The 21,125-nt window shown below is 42.1% G+C and overlaps 1 protein-coding gene across 3 annotated transcripts in view; it reads left to right on the forward strand.

Moving 5' to 3' along the window:
- The window catches only part of slitrk6 (SLIT and NTRK-like family, member 6), a 114,761-nt gene that overhangs the window by 84,847 nt on the left and 8,789 nt on the right, over nt 1-21,125 (forward strand). Inside the window, exon 1 of one of the 3 annotated variants that reach the window (XM_034100623.1) lies at nt 14,878-15,339. The exons of the other annotated variants lie outside the window; for them this stretch is intronic. The gene's annotated coding sequence lies outside the window, so the exon portion shown is untranslated. Of the gene's footprint in view, nt 1-14,877; nt 15,340-21,125 lie in introns of those variants that run through there. 3 annotated transcript variants of the gene reach the window in all.

The raw sequence follows: 21,125 nt of genomic DNA on the forward strand, positions 1-21,125 counted from the left end.
TGGAGACTGGCTAGGCCACTCCAGGACCTTGACATGCTTCTTACGAAGCCACTCCTTTGTTGCCCGGGCGGTGTGTTTGGGATCATTGTCATGCTGAAAGACCCAGCCACGTTTCATCTTCAATGCCCTTGCTGATGGAAGGAGGTTGTCACTCAAAATCTCACGATACATGGCCCCATTCATTCTTTCCTTTACACGGATCAGTCGTCCTGGTCCCTTTGCAGACAAACAGCCCCAAAGCATGATGTTTCCACCCCCATGTTTCACAGTAGGTACGGTGTTCTTTGGATGCAACTCAGCATTCTTTCTCCTCCAAACACGTCTAGTTGAGTTTTTACCAAAAAGTTCTATTTTGGTTTCATCTGACCAGATGACATTCTCCCAAACCTCTTCTGGATCATCTAAAGCAAACTTCAGACGGGCCTGGACATGTACTGGCTTAAGCAGGGGGACACGTCTGGCACTGCAGGATTTGAGTCCCTGGCGGCGTAGTGTGTTACTGATGGCAGCCTTTGTTACTTTGGTCCCAGCTCTCTGCAGGTCATTGGCTAGGTCCCCCCGTGTGGTTCTGGGATTTTTGCTCACCGTTCTTGTGATCATTTTGACCCCACGGGGTGAGATCTTGCGTGGAGCCCCAGATCGAGGGAGATTATCAGTGGTCTTGTATGTCTTCCATTTTCTAATAATTGCTCCCACAGTTGATTTCTTCACACCAAGCTGCTTACCTGTTGCAGATTCAGTCTTCCCAGCCTGGTGCAGGTCTACCATTTTGTTTCTGGTGTCCTTTGACAGCTCTTTGGTCTTGGCCATAGTGGAGTTTGGAGTGTGACTGATTGAGGTTGTGGACAGGTGTCTTTTATACTGATAACGAGTTCAAACAGGTGCCATTAATACAGTTAACGAGTGGAGGACAGAGGAGGCTCTTAAAGAAGAAGTTACAGGTCTGTGAGAGCCACAAATCTTGTTTGTTTGTAGGTGACCACATACTTATTTTACCGAGGAATTTACCAATTAATTCATCAAATATCCTACAATGTGATTTCCTGGATACTTTTCCCCCATTCTGTCTCTCATAGTTGAAGTGTACCTAGGATGAAAATTACAGGCCTCTCATCTTTTTAAGTGGGAGAACTTGCACAAGTGGTGGCTGACTAAATACTTGTTTGCCCCACTGTATACCCTTCCACTATTGTGCTGCTATTCAACGGTCTACGGTGGAATATGTGAGTTCGCCGGACGGCTGCTGTATGAAAGTTTGACTCACGCCTCCAAAAGTGTTCTGTCAATAAAAGGTTTGCTATCACAGTACATCACTGACACACAGGCAGCAGATAGGGTCAGTGTGAGTGGGTGTCGGCAGCTCACTCACTCTAAGGCAGTTTTACTCATCCATTGAGGCTATCCCATACATCTTTGGGACTTAGATTTATGGCTTTCTGGTTATGGCATAAAGCAGTTTAAATTATATACTCCTTTTAAAGACTAAAAACAAAGCAAGTCACCATTTCCCTAACAGATGGGTTCCTTTTTGAAGGACACTGAAGAGCATTGTTTTAAAGCAATAAAATCAATGCTGTGACTGCCTGAGAGTGCATTTATTAATCACCACACCCACTTATCTATATTTGCAATCTTCCAGCCTCTTGGCCTTTAGACTGGTAATCTGTTGACGCTGGTGTGTGTGTGTGTGTGTGTGTGTGTGTGTGTGTGTGTGTGTGTGTGTGTGTGTGTGTGTGTGTGTGTGTGTGTGTGTGTGTGTGTGTGTGTGTGTGTGTGTGTGTGTGTGTGTGTGTGTGTGTGTGTGTGTGTGTGTGTGTGTCTTTTTTGTGGGCAACATTCTTAAGGGTGGGGAAGTAATGTCCCAAGACATGCTATTTTGGTTAAAGCATTTGTCTCAAACAATGATGAACCCAAACCATATTAAGTGTCAGATGTTGTTATGTCAAATCTCCAGCAGAGGGCAACCAACACTAACAATTAACATCACACTTTCCCTCAAGACTGCAATGGTTTGTTGAAATTGAACAGGGGCTTTGTGGCAAACTGTGGAATTGATATTTCTTCCACAACAATAATATGAACTTGTTCATGTATGTCCTATATAACGCTCCCACAGCCCCCCTCAGACTTCTGGTTATTTAAAATGAAAGAAATCAGGGTTTCCTTGCATACAAATGTTATATTAGGCTCACAAATGCTAATAGAAATGCACCTGCATGAAATATATTCTGGATGAAGGTGTATAAGCATGTGTGTTTTGGCAATGCATGCAACACTGCAGCTTACGTCTGTCCACTGCTGAGACTACTGAACCAAACTGGCCTCCAATTGCGCGATGACCCAAGCAGTCTGCATGTGGCTCATACAAAATAACGGTTATAATGGAGAGCAGGCGAGTGTTGGGGCAGACATGCAGAGTGACAGGCACCGCAAGCGAAACAAAACACAATTCAGAGAGCAATAGACCGAGGGACCATGTGGCAGAGGACACGAGCCCCGAGGCCCTTCCAATCTCTCTTAAAGAGCCACTTCATAAGCAGAACAAGCTGTCCTTTTTCCCACAGAATTAACGTCAGACTTACTCACTGTTTTGTTACCAGGAAGTGGCTCGTCGATCACCAGTTAATAAAGCAAAGCACAAAAGCTGAGGTGTCTCCCGGCCTGATTACAATAGCACCGGTTGCTTTGTGGAAAACACAAAAGCAGCGTTAGGTTTTAATTAAAAGCCGCCCCAGGAGAACAATAAGCAGGATATTGCCCAGGTAGTCATCTTTTGTCGCAGTTTGCAAAAGGGGCGCAGCACAGGATGCGGGGTCTGCCATGAGGATGACTGCAGCGGTGTCAAATGAACATCTCTGGAGAGCAGACAGGTGTTCACAGGACAATCACAAGGGCGACGTTATCAGGAGCGTTCCTATAGCACTTATGACTCACGCGGGACAGGTAAAAGAGGCATGATGCTGAGGGGAAGGGCACTACATGACAAATAGGATTGGATTGCTAATAAGATTTGAGCTCAATAATAGATCAATGGGGTTCGGACAGCATGAGTAATGCATGTGCTAGATAAGTTGGCTTGGCTTCAACTCAAGGACAGAGGGCATCCATGCACAGGGTGTTTTATGTGGAAGGTTTACTTTAGTTGATGTCATTTAAATGCTTGAACAGGTCTAATAGTCAGATGTTAAGTTATGCTGGCATTGATTGGAGTTTAGCATTAATCAGATGTGTATTGCATGAAGGTTAAAGTGATGAAAAGTCCACGGAAACGCATTAGATTGGGAGCAATTACCTTTGCTGAGACTGCATGTTGGGAAATAATGTGTCCCCTGCTGCTGTAATTCAGAATTACTACTAATTGTTCCTCCAAAAAAAAGTTTTAATTTGTAGTCACAGCAACAAGAACTTACACCGCGCTAAAGAAACCTTGAATCATCACAAAGTCAACTTTATGCAGCCGCGTTAAATAAGATTCTCATACACTAATCCTATAGGTACAATAACTGTCTGTGTTTGAAGGTTGTTTTTGACTTGACCGTTTTCCTTATTGAGAATTCATTTTCTAAACTTCTCAGTATTTTTGATTGAAATCTTGTCGTATTTAAATTATTCTAAGTGTTTGTAAAATTGAAATTAACAAGTGTGTTGGACTACATTTCTCATGAGGCCTTGCATGATCCAGCACAGGTGTGCTCGATGAGACCTCATTACAAGGTGCTGGATTGCCATGTGGCTAACTTTGGCCTCGACAAATGTGTGTGTTTGAAATAATTGAAGTCGAGCTGACTTTGCAGAATGGTTAGTGTTCTGCACATTGTGTTTGTGAAACAAGGAGTTAGCTTTACAAAGAATTTAAGGAGAACAATTAGTTGAAGAAATAGGGCTTGCATTAATATCCTGCACCTGATAGCTAAAGAACACAATACAGTTATTTTCTGTCCTTTCCTGTCAGATCTTTGTCCTCAAACAGTTAGCCATTGTCACCTGTTGTCTTACAATCTGTCACTTGAAGTGTGTCGTCCTGAGGGACATCGGCTCAAATCTGATACCTGCCATGTTCTCTGTCCCCCTGTGCCTTTGCATCTGCCTGCCATGCATTCATCTTTGCCCTTGTGTCACAATAAACAGCGTCGAACTGGATTTCTCTGAATTTCTGCCATAATGAATGAGTGGAACAGCTTGAAAGGATGCATGTAACGTCCGAAAGAACCATTTGAATTACATCAACAACCTGCTTTCCCACCAACAGTGAATTTGAACATAATAGTATGCAATACTGTTAGAAAAATATCACTCGTCACCGGCTTGGTCTTCAAAATCAGGATACATGTATTTATTATCTTCTCAAGAATGGAAGTAGTCATCACACACAGAGCTGCGTGGGACAAATAGTTAGCAGGACAGTGTCCTTCACATGATATACAAAAATCCTAGAGAAGATTGTATACAGTCAACTTCTCGCTTTTCTGGAAGAGCACAAGGTACTCGAGGTCTTCCAATCTGGTTTTAAAACCTTGCACAGCACATAATCAGCTCTTTTAAGAGTTTTTAATGATATCCTCTTAGCAACAGACTCGGGTGAATGCATCATCCTTTTACTCCTTGATCTAACGGCCACTTTTGATACAGTGGACCATGAGATCCTGATAGCTCGTTTGGAGCAGTGGGTGGGCATTAGGGGCAAAGCCCTCGAATGGTTTAGGTCGTATCTGACTGGTAGGACTTTCTGCGTCAGCCTTGGGGACTCTGAGTCCTCGTCTGCTCCTCTCCTTTGTGGGGTTCCACAGGGCTCAGTGTTAGGCCCCCTGTTGTTCTCCCTGTATTTGCTCCCTCTTGGGTCCATTCTTAGGAAGCACGGTATCGCTTTCCATTGTTATGCAGACGATTGCCAAATATATGTGCCACTTAAAAAGAATGACTCATATTCAATTAAACCGCTGTTAAACTGCCTTGAAGACATTAAGTCCTGGATGTCATGCAACTTTTTAAAATTAAATGATGACAAAACCGAAGTGATGGTTTTTGGTGCCCCTCGGACCACTCCTATAGTCCTAGGATCCCTGGGCCACTCCACCAGGCCTACCATCACAAATCTTGGGATAAAGATGGACCCTGAACTCAAGCTTGACAGCCAGATCAAGGCAGTTGTTAAAAACAGCTTCTTCCACCTCAGGCAGCTAGCCAAAATAAAGCCTTTTTTAAATAGTGACCTCTTTGAAACTGTAATCCATGCCTTCGTCACCTCCCGCTTGGATTATTGTAATGCACTATATATGGGGATAAGTGCATCCTCCCTTGCTCGCCTCCAGAGGCCAGTGCCCCCCTAACACTGACCTCTGACCCCCCTGTGGCCCCCCTAAAAATGAAAAGTGAAAAAAATGTATGATTTATTACACGATTTATTGAATGACGGAATAGGCGGAAATAACGTTATTCGTCATTCTAGTCAGACCCATTAGAGCGGTGCACTCAGGACCCATTAGAGTGGTGCACTCACTTTCACTGTCCGGCTGAAGCACGCGAAAAACATACACTTTTCATCTCGGATCATCAGAGGCTGTTGCATCCAAGAAAGACTGATTGAAACCTACCTTTCGAGAGACTACCACGATAATTGAAGGTGAGTTAAACTATTGTATCCGTGTAATTGTAGATGTAAAGTAGAGATGTAACTGCTCATTGCCTTTATTTTTATATAAATATGATATGGTGTTAGTGCAAGAATTGTACTATAACTTAAGCTGAAGCTAACAGTAATAACTATAAGATATATCTGAAATAAATAAGTGTACTGAAACAAATACCAATAACTGTATTGCATTGTTTTCTTATACGCAATTACTTCATACTGTCTAGTTCTCTTTTTCGTCCTGCATTTATTGTGCCCCCCTCAGAAAATAACTGGCCCCCCAGTGGCCCCCCCTGTCAAATTGGTCTAGAACCGCCACTGCATATGTCTATCATCAGTGTTACGTTCCCTCTTTGCTAGGGGTAAGGAAGGGAAACGACACGACCAGTTTGTAAGTGGTATTGGTTACCGGTGGGTTTATTTATGACGGCAACTGAACAACACAATGATAAACACACAAACAGCCTGGACCAACAACGGACCAAACTGTTACGGGTTAACAACACAGGACTCCAAAAGAGAGTTGCACAGCACAGTAGGCTACACAAGAAAGAACGTACCTCACTTCTAAAGTGGAACAAAACACTAAACAAAAGGAGACTGTGTGGAAACACAGCTGTTGCTGATCAACCGGTGCTAATCACCGGGGTCTAAGCAATATACACAAATGCTGATCTACAGGCGCTAAACTAACCTGGGTCTAGGCTGTTTCACAATGTCACTAATCTAAATGCGGGTCTACAGGAGCTAAGCAACCTGGATCTACGCAACACACACACACCCTACTCTAAACACAGAATACCAAGACACACTGCTAACCAGTGAGATCGCACAGAACCCTACAGACTATTCTTTCACATACACGGGAATTGGGCCGAGGGCGACCCCGTACTTCCGGTATCCGCCATTTCACGCGAGGTGCAAGCAGAATATCAGTCTATTGCCTTAATCAATATCTAGTCAACTCTAAAATACCACATATATGCAATGGCATGATAATAGTATTGTGCCAAGTGGGGTATTCACCTGGTGTTTCCAGAAGATAGAGGTAGATGCAGCCAAAATCGACGAAGGCCACTTTCGAGAGTCGTTTTTCCATACATCTGCAGGCAGTCTGTAAGGGCAATCCGACAACCCACACAGCTCTAGTTTGCGCTGGTAACGACCTAGAGCACACCCCTCAAGTCCAGAGATGTAATCCGAAGACATGCAGCGATTTCTTCGGTCGTTAATTCAGAAAAAAAACCTAGTGCGCTCTGCCTGGCTACGTTAGCTGTTTATATTTGCACCTCCAGGATATTTGCACCTCAAGGAAAATGGCGTATTTATATATATGTATATGGCGCGCGTTGTATTGTGGGTAGCTCGTGACGTCACTGTGTGTGAAAGAATACTGCTAAGCAGTCTAACGAGGCACAGAGAATCACAGGATGAAGGCTTTGTCACAAGTAGAGGGTTGAGGCATCTGTCACAAAATACAGGGCCTCCAAACTAGTGATGTGTCGGTCGCGAACGAGCCGGTTTTTGTTTTTGCGGAGGGATCTAGATCGGCTTGAAGGCACATTATGCAATGTGCAATGTGGACATTATCCCGATTATTACACGGCCACATTCTCAACAAAGTAACGACATGACTCCCAATATTAATTGAAATGCTTTTATGGATTTAGAAAATGATTTTATTGATTTAAAAAATAGTTGTATGTATTGACTTAAATTGACATGCGTCCGCTAAGAAAAGTAGTCCGTTGTTACCGTTTGAACTAACGTAGCAACGGCAGGAACTGCTTCCATAGTGTTTTTGAGGAGCTTTTTGAATACAGATTTGAAAACGTCATTGCTTGCTTTAAAAGTAACACAATTTATGATGTCAAACCTTGGAAAGTATCTAGATGTCCCTGCCCTAATGCCAAAGTAACTGCACACTGAATATGTGTCACCGTTTGATGTCTATGTCTAGACCGCTGCGTAAAAAGGGGGGTTTCTGCCCCATTACATCTCTTCTTACTTCTATAAGAATAAAACACGGAGGACAGAGATCTATTTTCTCCCCCTCTTCTGACAGCCCAGCAGCTGATCTCAAAGCACGCTCCCTTCTCCTGCAGGGGGGCGTGGTCAGCTGCAGCTCACAGCATCAGCCCCCTGCAAAAACAGCGCTGGAAAGAGCAAATAGAGCGAAATGAGGCATGGCTAAAATTCAGGATCTTTTTGGTATTTAAAAAAAAAAACTATATTTATATAATTTATATAGGTCGATACAGTAGCCCCTTTTTTAAATAGTTTTTATAGGTGTTGCTATCTGTTTTGTGTAGCGTGGTTCTACAAGCAAGTCAATGCATTCATTGGGTGGTATCAGAGAGTTACACGGGTCTGTAAATGCAATGAAAACTATTGGCCACAGCAAATCATTTATATTAAACATGTAATTTTTACTTTTGAATACTTCAGTACAAAGGATGTCTTGAATAATTTAAGTGATATATATGTACACATATAATTAGTCAAAACAGGGCTTCATTTGATTTAATTAAAAGGTATAAATGTGGTAAACTGAAGAGCCGTTTGGGAGCCGAATGAGCCGGCTCTTCTTGGTGAGACGAGCCAAATGATCCGGCTCACCAAGAAGAGCCGGATTTCCCATCACTAGAACAGACGGATGTTCGTGCCCAGCCTTTCTCCTCCTCCCCCGGATGACGTGGCAGAAGCGGGCAGGGCTTGAGTGACGTCTATCCAATCCCCGCGAATGTTGCGAGGTCGGGACGGCCACTGACAGCATAGAAAGGCACAGCTCATTTGCATACACACAACGTTAAAGTCACAAGGCAGCAGCGGCTGTAACAATCAGCTTTATTTGAAGAGACTCTAGGTCAATTTTTAAAAGACATACAACACTCAAATATCAATTATCTCTCTGGCTGAATGATCATGTGTGTCCTTACGCTCTTCTAGGTAATCATACATCCTGTTACGTACACAGCTACGTAGGGAAGGCAAGGCAAGTTTATTTATATAGCACTTTTCAACACAAGGCAATTCAAAGTGCTTTACAAAAAATTAAAGACATTAAGAAAATGGCTTTTTAAAATCAGTCATTAAAAAGAAAAGCTAATAAAAGAAACATCAAAAGAAAAAATACATGGATAAAAGTTACAGTGCAGTTTAAGATGTGAATAGTTCAATTAAAAGCAGCGGCAAAAAGAAAAGTCTTCAGCCTGGATTTAAAAGTAGTCAGAGTTGCAGCGGACCTGCAGGTTTCTGGGATTTTGTTCCAGATATTTGGAGCATAATAACTGAACGCTGCTTCTCCATGTTTAGTTCTGACTCTGGGGACAGAAAGCTGACCAGTCCCTGAAGACCTGAGAGATCTGGATGGTTCATAATTTAGCAGGAGGTCAGAAATGTATTTTGGGCCTAAACCATTCAAAGCTTTATAAACCAGAAGCAGTATTTTGAAATCTATTCTTTGCCACACAGGAAGCCAGTGTAAAGACTTCAGACGTAGGGCCTTTGCTATCATAGTACTCTGATATTAGAAGAGAACATTCAGTATTTCCCCAGCAAATACAGTAGGCATGTGGTGAAAAGGCATGAACAAAGGGTGAAATTAAACAAGAAGTGTAGGTCAAATGGCCTGCAGTGCTGCTTTGTTTTCACGAGTAACCATCAAAAGAGAAAAAGACAAATCTAATAAGTACACAACAAAGTATCTCATTACAAACCATAAAGCATTGCTTACCACAGGGTGTGCAACGAGCTAGTAAACACACCTGTGTCATGGAGGTTCAAGAAAAAACATGTTTTAGCATGATTTATGTTTGAGTCCAACATACAAGCTACTACAAAACCCTCCGTGCCCCATCATGCCATGACAAAAGACCAGGAATGTCCTCTAATTACCCGAAACAGTTTTTAAAACCGAGATGCTACATTCATTTAATTGGCATTTATCTTTAAATTAAGAATGTTGTCTTTGAACCATTGAGTTATCCACATGCTACAGATTGCATAACACCTAAAGGACAGGTTTGACAGCCGGAACGTGACAATCAAATATCCTACAAGTCTAGACGTGTGTTTGTCAAAAAGGAACGCTTGAAACTCTGTGACAACGAGTTTGACAACAAGTCAAACAAAGGGCAAAAGCAGACGGACGACATACAGTAAGAGTTAGTCCATGTAAATGTATAATGTCCTTTATTATAATGTATACTGTCCTTTATTGTTTTATGTTTTCATGTGGAACCTATATGCTGCAGGTCTCCCTTGAAAAATAAATCTATGATCTCAATGGGACCAATCTCGTTAAATAAAGGTTTGAAATGAAATGAAATGAAAATGTCAATCAACACATACATACAGTATGTTTGATCTCATGTTTTTTTCAGACTGAGAGCTAATGTAAATGTCAGGCAAGTTGTTTACAGCCATAGGGAGGCGGTGTCTTGTGATCCCATATTCTCCTCATCCAACAAGTCCAACCACAGCCTGTTGCCAGTGGTTGAAAATGCTCCAGTTAAATCATGCTAACGATAACTTGGCATTAAGAGACATTTAGCATCAAAACTGACCTCATTTAAGTGACTCAAACATCCGGCTCCACTTTCATGTGGCACGACGTCACTGCCACAGCTACATGCTCCTTACATGAACAATACACTATCATTTGAGACTCTAAATGCAATTGCTAGGCAACAGCTATAATTACTCTCAGTCCATGCTACACACCTCCTTTAACATAGCTTTGTTGTTCGGGTAGGGTTAATTTATCCCTCTAGAATTGCACCAGAACATCACACACGCTAATCAAAAGGGCACTTTGCCTGACCACAAGGGCCCTTGGGAGGTAACAGGGCAATTAGTGAGGCTAAAGGAACAAGCATGAGCTGTAAGGGTTATTGGGCCAACCAGAGGAGCACTTAGTCGTTGGTCCGACAAGACCATCATGACTCTAGGACACAGGCCTTTAATAATCTAGCCAATATCTTGCAGTGTATTCTACAGAAACATCAATAGATTATTTTGCAGAATCTATAGTAAAATCCATAGGTAAATTCTATAGAATATCTGCAAACATTATTTAGTATTCTACAGAATGGTATTCTACTGAACAGTTCTATAGAAAGCATCCATGAGGTTTTCTATAGATTATTTTCTACAAAAAAAACATCTACACAGTATATATTTTCTATAGTATTCTATAGATTATTTCCCAGAATCTATAGTAAAACACATTTCTATAGTATATCCGCAAAAATCCTGTAGTATTCTACAGAACATTTCTATAGAATTCGTCCATATATCTTTCTATAGTATTCTATATATTTTTTTTAAGACATTTACAAAGGATCTCTTTTTAAAAGGATGGAGAATGAAATGCAGGGTTATCTTACTGTGGGGGGTATCATTAAAGTATGGAACAGTCTGGTATACATCTGGTCTTGGTTTGAGCACTGACACATAACAGTGTGTGTTGACCTTAATCCACACAGTGCCAGCCTTCACTTGCAGGGCTGCTTTTAAAAAAAGGAGGTGAGCAGTGTGAAAGGCTTGATGGGATTCTAAAGTTTGGGTTCGGAAGTCCTCATCATGGTCTCCTTTTGACAGGAGAAGCAGCAAGGAGCGAGACTAAATGTACCCCGTCTGGGTCGTGGCAAGATATTTCTTTCCGTAAGAATCTCTGATGGAGAGCATGAGAGACATCTAAGACTGCAGCACACAAATTGTGCAGCGTAGGACTGTGGGTGGGCTACGTCCTTGGGCCAAAACAAAAAAAACACGCACAAAGGCAAGAGCATCTTCCTTTTATTTGAGGAAAAAGATTCTCATCGCAGCATAAGCAAGAGTTGCCCTGTCTTTCGCATGTCATCACGCAGTAGTGCTTTACTCCTTGTGGCTTCTTTGATGCCATGCTACTTCTATGCAGATGAGTGATAGTGGCTTCTGGAGTCCTTAAGGTAGGAGAAGAGAGGATATGGCTAATGGGTTGCAAAATCAACAGTTATTTCTTCCTAAAATGCAGCAGAGATAATAACCCTGGCAGAGAAGAAAATAGACAAACAGCTGTGGAATAAATTGAGGATAATTGTACATATTGTTACAGAGCCATTATGCAAAACTATTATGCAAAAAACCCCTCTGTTCAGCGGAGGAACGTTCTTCAGAAGACTTTCAGATAATACAAGAGTTGCTTGTGAAAGTTGTGCCTCGAGAGCTTTTAAATTATGCATAAGAGCAACGGTAACTAAGGAACTAAATCGAATACAAAATATGAAAACTACATGGTGCAAATTGACCACCCTCCATATAACACATGTTTAGTGTTCAACCACATATTCTCAACCCACGTCCAAGGAGCCGGATGAAGTCATGCTATCGTGGTTTGCTAATGCCGCCCTGCCCTTGTGTATCTCCGGGCTATTTCTGCTCAAATACTTCTATCTGCTGCTTTATCAGAGGAGTGGGAGGCATGTGATTAGGTTGCTACAATAGCTGCTGTGTCCCTTTTCAATAAGCGGAGGTAACAGAGGTAACATCGCTCTCATTACTTATAGAGCGCCGGGGAAAGACGTGGGATCACAATGTGGATGCCATTAAAGTGTATGATGATTATAATGAAAATGGGACGGATGTGTTTGAACAGTTGCCGACAGAAGGTTCCTTTTGTCAGTGTCACCCATATTTTTCCAGTCCTTTTTATATTTAATGATGGTCTGCATGCGTAGAAAATGTGAAACGCGTATATGTATTGCAGCCTACGGCACTTGGCTCTGTATATCTAAACTTTGGAAATGCAAGTGTTCCCATGGTAAAAACAAACACCAGCTCTCATAAATATAATTAGCTCAGCTTAAGCATCAGTGTTGACAGCCTCAAATAGAAGTACTCTAAAAGTAATTGCTTTCAATATGTTTCTGCTTCAGTATACAAACACTGGAAGATTATCATTTGGAAAAGGGAAACACTCACATGTTATCCCCAAAAACACGAACAATTCAGCGCTGCCTGACACTTACAGGATATACACTTTCAACATCTACACACACTGAGTACAGCTGCAATGACTAACAGCAAGTTGCATCTCCAAAAGGCTCGTAAAAAAGTAAAACAGTGTAAGCTACACTACAGAAGTATTTAGTGTCAGTATTGAAATCCATGTTCTTTCCTTCTGTCTTTTTTTAATCCACACACCATCTATTCAATGATCTGCTATTAATGTGGAACGCGTGACACAAAGTGTGAAATTACATTTGAATTGGGAACATTAAATTGAATAATAGTTTGAATAGAGTTATTATTCCTGTTCTCTTTGCAACCCCCCCCCCCCCCTGGAGTGTTACAAGGCAAGGCAAGTTTATATAACGTTAAATCAAAGTGCTTTACAAGCGCAAAGGACACACTTTAAAGAGCAAAGAGAATAATTTAACACAAGCTGAAAATAAATAAGGCATGTATAGTTATAGTGCAATATATGAAATTGATAGTTAGTTTACTTAATAAAAGGCTGCAGCAGACAGAACAAAAGTCTTGATATAAAACAGAAATTCCGCCGACCTACAATTTGTTCCAGATATATGGCGCATTAAAACTGAATACTGCTCCTCCATGTTTAGTTTTGCCTTTGGGGCCATCACACCGGAAATGGCTAATATTGAATTTGATTAGGAACAAAACACACCTTGTACTGTGATCAAACAACAGATTCATAAAAAAGACATATTTGAGTTGACGGCTACATCAACACCCGGTTTGGTCGCAGTCCTCAAATCCAAACACAACGCAGATATAAACTTATCTCCACGTTTTATTTGTTATTGGCCTGTGTGATAAAACACATTATCTGCTTAGGAACACACATAAAGAACTTACTGACAAAAGGTGCCTAATGGCCTGCTGCCTCCATTAACAGGACATTAATTGTCGAAAGTATAAGCGCGACTCAAAGGATATTTCTCTGAAAGCATGCGAGACACGCGGGAGAGTTATTTGAAAAGAATGACGGTGCGAAAAACATTTCGAATATACAGCGCTTGCTTTTATCACTGCCATTAAAGTAGAAAACATACTTTTAAATAATATAAAGTTGGGTTAACAAATTGGTAAGTGATATATGGAGTTACTGTTCATTCTGCAATAACTCCTATGGGCTCCATTACACGATCAAGTATTTTCAAGGTTGTAATTTTTCCCTTCTCAGTTCTCCAACCATCTCCTTTGAGAAAGATCTATCTGGGATGGGTCACTGAGGACTTGCACCACTCTGATGTCCCAGATGGGGAGTGCATTTACACTAATCTTATGACAAACCCACTTAGCTTAACGCGGCGGGCACATAAAACATCACCGCGAGGGAGACATTCTCGGGCCCATCTGAAAGCGATCCAGCTGGGGTTTGGACGCAGATGAATCAGCTGCTATCTGATATTTTGATATGCTCAGATTGGCTTCAGCATACTTTACTAGTACCTGCGACAGAGGGAGGTCAGAGGTCAGGCTGAGCTACAACTCAGCTGGAACTGCAGTGTCTTGTTCAAGGACACAGCTTGCACCCCAGTTTGCTGCATAATGGAGGGTATGCAATGTGCCACATGTCCCCCCACACACACTTAGCCGCTTGACTTTTTCACAGAAAAACAGCCTTATTTTCTCTCATGATATCTAATTGTATTCAAGGTTTTAAGTAAGACACTATAGGGTGGTTTTGTTGGGCTTATTGGATCATTGATCTGTGTTTTGATGCATTGGACATACCTATAATTTGGATAGCATCAGTTTTATTTTTCAGTTACATTACTGCAGTCAGGCTATTTAAAGCCCATCAATGCAAGTTTTCTTCTTCCTATTGAAAGATCCTCCAAGAGGAGGAGCTCTGTATAACTCCTACAGAGCTTTCCCAGATGTATCAATAATAACCAGGAAATCCCGGAAGTAAAGCAACTTTCCCTTCTAAATAAAGCGATTGGATTTCTCAATTCTAGTTTGGGTCTATGTGGCAGGAAGAGCATGCTCATTGATGGTTTTCTTTATTTTTAAATATGGAGTTCAATTATACAAAGCATCTATATTGTCTTATATGGAAATTGTGTCAAAATTACTATTTGTAGTGGAGTTTCTATTAGCTCTGTGCTTTTATTTTGAAAGGCACAACCAGAACCCCCTCCCTCTATTGTGCATGGCTTGACGCAGCTCCCAGTCTCTGTAGTCCACCTCTACAGCATGCAAATTACGGAGCAACTCCAATATATCGCAGATTGGTTAACTACACAGAGCGCGCGGCTCGGCGCCAGAGCTGGACACTGTGCACGCATTCCTCATTCAGAGTGGACCGTACAAGAAGATACAATCGAAGCTTTTTAATCTCGGTTTGTTTGGTGGCTCAAACCTACAACTTAATCATAATTAATTCTGAGGACGCTGTGGGAGGAGAGCGACGCTCAATCATCCCGGGACCGGAGTGAAGGTTCGCCGAGCAGGGGAATAATTAGAAGCCCGTGTGTGACAGCAGAGTGTCAGACTCAAGAGAGACTGTGGAGCAGAGAGGACAAGTGGGGACTGAGGGATCCTGTGAAGTTTCTCCGTGTGGCAGCCAGTTTTTTTAAGAGACGGGAAGAAAGTGTTGTGGAGGAAAGCTCCTCTCCAATGCCTCGCGTACTGATGGACTGAGATCGGTGGAATTTGGAATATTCTTCCCCTGTTTTTATCAGTTATAGACGGTAAGCCACGATCAGAGTCACTTGTGATAAATATGTTTATATCTCTATAAAACATTATTTATGTATGTTACCAGGTGGGCTTTATGGGGCTATCCTTCTGTTCAATTATGAAATGGAATCCAGGTGTCCTTTATGGGCAGGTTCCAAATAACCAGAACAGCACCCTTCCACATTTCCTCTAAACATATCACACCTGTGAAATGTGCTTCTGTACGTGGACTGTCAACTAGAAGTAGGTTTGTTTTTGTTTCACTGGCAAGGCTTTACAAGCAGAGGAAGTCCTGTAAAAATAAGTGTCTGGACTTGACAGAGGGAGAACAGCGAGTTTCCCTGAGGGGGCTCCATTACCTCGAGCACACCTGGCTGTTTGCCACACGCAGTTACTGTATCCTACGGCTCTGTGAAAGCGTATGGTAATTAAGACTGGTGATGGCCTACACACTGCTTTGTATTTCATCAGTGAAAAAATACCTAAAAACCTAAATTGGATATATTTTTATTTACCTAATTAGAGATCTGCATGAATACACTCTCCATGCATTACTTTTCTCTGTGGTTCCTCTTTTTTGCATATGAATATTAATAATTACTGGTCACAGGTGTGTTTAATGGACACTGCATCACGATTTCTAACAGCCAACCAGAGAGAAGAAGGGCTTTCTATTTTTCTCAGAGGCATATTTTGTCTGTTAATCTCATACAAAGTCATTAAGCATACATCCCTGGCTATACTGGAGATCAGGACGGATTAAATACATCTTGACTGCATTCCATCTTAATCAGTTTGCACTCTGTCCTGCAGGACTGCCCCCCCCCCCCTAGATGTGAGGGTGAGTCCTATTTAAGTTAATGAAGGGAAGAAGTGTCTAATTAGCTTTTGGTTGTGAATTGCATAATTGAGTTTGGATCCCAATTTCGTGCTTGAATGAATCGGTGGTTAATAATCGAATATCTGGGTTTAAGCGCCCCATACCATACATGTATGGACTGCCTAAGCCTTGTGTGTCTGAATAATGAGAGATTAATTATTGATGGGTGGTATGCAGAGACATATGTGGGCCAATTTAACACATTATGCACAAAAGGGTGATTCACAAAGGGAGTGCTGCTCGATTTATGTTCTTGCATTGCCCCAATTATCAATTAACAATAGGCCTGAATACAGTTGCGTTGGTGTTTCAATAGGTGTTGTTTAATGTGTGGAACAGCCACAGGAAATTGATCTGGCCTGTGAGAGAATACTGCAGTTATAGGAGCATCAGGGTAGAACAGGAAAGGGGGCATTGGGAAACTTTCAGACACAGAGAGATATATTGGAGAGCCTTCCCATGACACGGAGAAAGTAGGCCCACAGAATATTGAATCAGTCCAAAAAAAGGGCTGGAACAAGGGGCGAGGGAGTTGAACTATCTCTTGCCTCATGAGTGGGCGGATGTCATAATTATCATTTCTCCAGGATTGCGGTGGAGGGCCGCGGGCACTGTCTCTGCAGATATGTGGGTGTAGTGGTGGTGTCGACCCCGTAGGGCAAGCCACATCACTTCCAATACAGAAGAGAAAGGGACAAGCTCCTCCATAATTGGTGCCTGGGAACACTGCAGGGCGCTCGGGGAACTTGATGGACGGTCAGAGCTCGTACACTCTCATAAACAAGCCTGGGGAACGTGCACGGGAGCAAAAACACACTGGCACTCATGCACGGGGAAGCAATAGAGTGCAGGGGGCTCTAATCTGCTCTCCCATGTCAGGCTGAAATGAAACAACCCCTGGCTGGACGCAACAAGTCTCCCTGACTCGCATGCAGCGTCTCTTTCTCTGTTACAGCCCCCGAGCAAAAGCAATCTTTACTTTAAGTATTAGTGGATGCAAGCAACTGTTGGTGGGTGACCTCCCAAAGAGGGAAGAAGATGACTCTCCAGTGCTTCTAAGCCAGGTTGTTGGTATTATCTGTTTCATGCTTTGCAGCAAGGTGCGGCTAGTGAGCATTTGAGTAAATTAGCAGGTAGGACTCATGCTGTGCAAAGCTGTGTCATTTTAAGACACAGTATAATTACTACTAGCCCATTCCTGTTTGTGTCCAGGGCTGTTATCTCAAATACCTAGTAGAAAATAGCCTCTGTTTGCAATAAACCTCTACAACATAAAATAGGAGGTAGGGGCTTCAGGCCTTTGAGTCTCTTATTGGACTCTGGGAAGTCGATAGTGCTGTCAGGGCTTTAGACTAGATTTTTCCACTAGGATCACTGATGCTCCTGATGTGAAAAGGTTAAGGGCCTCAGTCCACATGTCGAAAGCACTGTCACTTATTTGCATTCATTTATTTTGTGCTACTGACTGATTTAAAAGGGACATTTTACTGCAACAACAGTGCACGTTGGAACTCGTTGTCTTCCTAGAAACAGACATTCGGGACACATGCTGAGCCTATTTGTTTGTGTATCTTGCAGAATGTATTGTATTGAAAAAGTAGCACATGGATAAGATGGGCTGTGGAAAGCTTTCTGATGAAATGCTCAGTGAGCAGATTTATTTAGGGCAATAGACAGCCTTTGTTTGCAATGCAACACTCCCTTCTGTTGCTTCAACGTCACGTGTGATGTGCACACATTTCTAACGTCAGATATGTGGCGCACGATACGAGCTGTTGTCTGTCAATACCTTTTTTTAATCGGTTCATTTTATGTTGATGATAAAACATTTTAAGGTGCCAGACGGTAGGTCATACCGAAACTGGGAATTATTGTTGAGATGTTTAATTATATGAATTTGAAGCTTTTGTTATTTTTTTACACGTTTGAACAGGAGCTTTACAAATTGTCCAGTTTCTCGAGCTGCCCGCTTTGGCATTCCAACGTAATTGGCCTTGAAAGGTCCCGTATAAAAGGACCGTACAGGTCAGCTCAAGTCCCTGTAGCTGTTAAGTCATCAAACACTCAATTAACCCAATCTTAAAAAGAGAAAACGGAGCAGAAAAACAACTTACCTTTTTATCAAATCTGTGTTAAAGTTGCCATGCAATGTGTATAAGACCTTTTTATAGAAATATACATTCTTTATCAGCCGTTTTGGTCTTAATCCCTTAATGTGTCCCAATACTCAAAAGTTAAATCAACATTTGTTTTATTTAGCATCAAATATTAGGCTTTTACCGTGAGGGTTTTACTTGTTAAAGGTCAAATGTTGTCCATCATTCAGAATTTTTGCATTTCGGGGAAAACCTGAGCAACACCCTGTTCTCTGAGAGTAAACACAGACGGTATTCCCTATGAACTTTATGGATTACGACCTATCTCGCAAACAGACTTGCACAGACTTGACATCCATCAATCTCTCCATCTTCTAACCAGCTTATCCTGTTGAGGGCCGCAGCCTTAAGCTACTGTACGTCCACATCCTCTCTGGGTGTGCTCGCTCTGATACTGGCAGTCTTGTTTTTTCCATTAGTCGCGGACTAGATTTCCTTCAGCCATGTGCATCAGTCGGCTCCGGGTGTCAAACAGGTAGAGGTACCGGCTCTGCATCATTAGGCACGTTAAACTGATCTCGGTATGTCACAGGACTGAATTACGGGAAGTGTCTACTGAATAAAGAGGGCTGACCGAATTACAAAAGAAGGTACATGTACACACCATCTGAACTGTCTGTGGTAAAACGAGACCTCCACAAGACCTGAGGGAATCGTGGATGTGTTTTTTGCAAGGTTAGCTGAAAGGGCTTACATTGTTGTGTATTTATTCTTATTATTTTCATTCTTCTCGTGAACATGTATCAGCTCAGGATACTCAAATATATGGACTCTAATAAAAGTAAAAAATCTGTCACTAATGTTAGTAATAATACACACAAACAGTCAAGTACCAGTTCATAGGCATGCACAAGGCTTTAGATATTTATACTTTATTGAGTTATTGTCATGAAACAATTCAGCCGGTACTAATGAGTACATCTACCTGCAGATGTGATCGTAAAAACAAGCGTATTACTTTAAAGTAATTCGTCCAATTAGGCAGCATGTTTCTGTTGAAGAAAGAAGCAGACAGTTAATTACATCTCAAACCGGTTATACATCTGCCAATTAGGAATGGCACGGAACGACGACATGTTCAGGCAATTCGAAGTTTTCTGAGATGTAGGAATGAAGTCTGTTCCCAAAGTGACACAAGCACCATACACTACTATAGTGTAATAAGCTCTCAGTCCTGCTGTACAAACACTACACAATGTCCTACGAGGCGCCCTTTATATTGTTTATCCCCTGTAAGCAGGTCTGTCTGCCTATAATGTGTGGCTCCTTTGAGTCTGAAGTGTATCAGGCAGCAGATCTACACCTATTTATGGAGTGAATCATAGGGCTATCATTACCGTTACCGGGCTGCATTTTTACTGAGGGCGGATACTACTTTCCGAATTGGCCCTTTTTAAGCAGCTGAGAAAAACAAGTGGGACATGCTAATAGAAAATGAAATCCTATCAATATGTCTCAACTAGTTAATTCAAGTTTACACAATTTAATGATTTTACTATGCAGCAAAAAATCCCCTGTAATTTATGTTGTCACTTTTGTGTTTGCTGTCCAGAGACAGCTGTTTAGAGTATTCTGAACACATTCATCCACAATTGAACAGTCCTGCTGGTTAGTCACTCCTGAATACAACGTGTCTGCTTTTAAGTGGACAATACTGTACATCTGTTTGGCGCAGATGTCTTCCCTTACAAAATGCACCTTGATGCCACGACACTCTGGTGCAATCTGCCCGCTCGTTTCCGGAGAACTAATTACTGCGCATTAGTTAAACAGACCATTTGAAATGCAAGCCTGCTAACTCACGTTTGCCAGGGTAGCAACGCCACCTACCCCCCCCTCATCTCCCCTCCCCGCGCGGTCTTTGTGCTGCTATTATTAGTTCTATCATGCTTGCGTTCACTATCAAAAATTAAGGCCCACAAGCACTGAACAGTAAGAGAAGAGGGTGGTTCAGCAAACAAGAGCAAGAGACCGGAGCTGATTTGTATACCTGTATTTGAATATGTAAGCAGTTCAGAATGAGGCAGCCATTGTGATCAGCTGTTAGAACTGCTGCACGAGATGAGCTTTTTAACAAGCCACTGATGATGTGTCTCAAGATGCAACCCCGTGTACTGTAGGAGCCATCAGAGCGCGGGCATGATCCTCGCTTCCCTGGTCACCGAGGCTGTGCTCGCAGCGCTGCCAAGAGGATCTTTGTTTCCGCGCCGTCGAGCAGCTGGTGGAGGTCGCTGCAGCCTAAGTCCCGTCCAGGTGGAGAATGTGGGGTTGATTCAAGAGTTTAAAGAAGGCTATTATGCTTTGTGGGGTTTTCCCTTTCCTGTACTGTGATAGGTTGTTGTGCATGTGAATTGTCTACAGAGGCCCACATCCCTAATTTCTATTCCACCATAGAAGGGAACGGATTATTTGCACCTACATTTGGTTCCGCTAATAAGTCTAAACAAATATCCTGTCCAAGAACAATGTACAGCTGCGTAGAATTCTCCATCATAGTGTTTGATCCTGGTTACGGAGTACAGATTACATTTTAGACATGTAGATGATGCACCTGAATGTAATACACTATTGATATGACAGGGAACCTCAGGCTTCGGGGAATTAAAATGGACTCCTTCACTCTCCCTGATGCCAAGCGCCATAAATCACCGTGACTGCAGGTAGCCTAGCAATCAGAAGGACTGAGGTCGTAAACGGTTTGGGACTTAAGAGGCAGTGCAGCCTTTTAAAACCATTAGAAAACCACTGAAATTCTAAAGTG

Source organism: Pseudochaenichthys georgianus, chromosome 2, assembly GCF_902827115.2.
Source record: "Pseudochaenichthys georgianus chromosome 2, fPseGeo1.2, whole genome shotgun sequence".
Classification (NCBI taxonomy): domain Eukaryota; kingdom Metazoa; phylum Chordata; class Actinopteri; order Perciformes; family Channichthyidae; genus Pseudochaenichthys; species Pseudochaenichthys georgianus.